The sequence below is a fragment of the Neomonachus schauinslandi genome, chromosome 2 (genome assembly GCF_002201575.2).
Source record: "Neomonachus schauinslandi chromosome 2, ASM220157v2, whole genome shotgun sequence".
In the NCBI taxonomy this organism is placed as follows: Eukaryota; Metazoa; Chordata; class Mammalia; order Carnivora; family Phocidae; genus Neomonachus; species Neomonachus schauinslandi.
The window spans coordinates 117,360,234-117,362,049 of NC_058404.1; the positions used below are offsets into that span (position 1 = coordinate 117,360,234).

The 1,816-nt window shown below is 40.5% G+C and overlaps 1 pseudogene; it reads right to left on the bottom strand.

The window, feature by feature from the left end:
• Window positions 1–835: 835 nt before the first annotated feature.
• On the bottom strand, window positions 836–1,292 carry LOC110572132 (annotated as a pseudogene).
• Window positions 1,293–1,816: the final 524 nt, after the last annotated feature.

Sequence of the window (1,816 nt, forward strand, 5' to 3'; positions counted from 1 at the left end):
CCTTAACCCCCACTGTGACTATATTTGGAGATAGGGCCTTTATGGGGTAATTAAAATTAAATGAGGTAACTAGGGTTGGTCCCTAATCTGATAGGACTAGTATCCTTACAGGAAGAGGAAGAGATGCTAGAGCTCTCTCTTGGCATGCATAGAGGAAAAGCCATGTGAGGGCACAGTGAGAAGTTAGTAGTCTACAGCCAGAAAGAAGGATCTCACTAGAAGCTGGCCTTGTTCTCCCCTTGGATCTTAGACTTCTACTAGCCTCCATACCTGTGAGAAAATAAATTTCTGTTGTTTAAGTCACCTAGTCTGTGATACTTTGTTATAACAGCCTAAGCAGACAAATAAAGGGATAAAGTAGCTCACATGAATTGTGAACTTATTTATATATAATTTTATAATGATGTCTTTGCATGAAGAGAGGTTTAAAACGATGTTCACCAATGACAGTGGTCATCTCTGTCTGGTAGATTTGGGTTGACATTTAGCCTTTTTATTGATTCTCTTCTATATTGCTTAACTTTCTACAGTAAACATGTCATCTTTTATGTTCCAGGGGAAAAAAGTTATAAAGCTAACCTCAGCATAACTACATGAAAAAAAAATTCTGGCTGGTCATCTCCCAGCCACTTATATGATTTTACCCTTTCAAGTTAATGATTTCACTGATATCAAGTGCATCCTGAGATGGACAATCTTAGATGTTATGATAAGTGGTCCTGATAAAAGAGTGGTTAGAAGTGTGAGACAGGGCTAATACCACATGGAATTATGTTAGATCTCCTCCTCCTTCTTTTTTTTAACAACTGATAATCAATTTATTAAAAAGGTTGATTTAAGCATCTGCTATGGTGACTTCAACCTCAACTCCTGGTTCAATACTGATGGAAGTAATCTGCTTAACAATTTCAGAAGGATTGTGCAAATCAATGAGTCACTTGTGGATCCTCATCTGAAAACGATCCTGTCTTCGCCACAAGGAGTTTTTCTTGTAGTGATTCTCAGAGTCTTGGTAGGCATCCGAACTGATCCTTTCACTTTGAGATTCTTTTCCTTTGTGCCTCTGATCAAGTCAGCACATACCTTTTCCAAAGATTTTATGTTGCGGCTGGTGAGAGTAATTCTAATTCGGTGAATAACCACCTCCGGTTCCACGGGGGTCTTCCCGGGCTCTTTGAGGAAGACGCGGTCGCAGCTGCAGTGGAGGTTTGGACACCCAGCTCCTGCTCCCGACTCACCGCTTTTCGCTCTCACCAAGGAAGAAGTCGGTCAGGAAGCCCCGCCGCAGCCATGGCTTTTAAAGATCTCCTTTTGAATGTGAACTTGAGCAGGTTGAGAACTGCCCAGTAATTAGATGGGTGAACATCTTTTGCTTCAATCTCTCTGCTCCTCAAAATAATGCTGACCTATTTAAGTGGTTCCTTTATGGGTTCCTCGTATTGATAGCTTTGGTTCAGATGTTATTGGTATGATAAAAATTTGAAAGGCTGATATCTAGAGTTAATTTTTAAAAATTTTATTATTTTTGGGTGGGCATAAAAGCAAATACAGTCTCGGGGCACCTGGGTGGCTCAGTTGGTTAAGCGACTGCCTTGGGCTCAGGTCATGATCCCAGGGTACTGAGATGGAGCCCTGCATTGGGCTCCCTACTCAGCAGGGAGTCTGCTTCTCCCTCTGACCCTCAGCCCTCTCATGCTCTCTCATTCTCTCTCTCTCAAATAAATAAAATTTTAAGTGAGACTGTATTTCCTTTTTTTTTTAAATAAAGTTAAGGCAATTTGTTTGTTTCCAAGTTTTTATTTAAATTCAAGTTAGT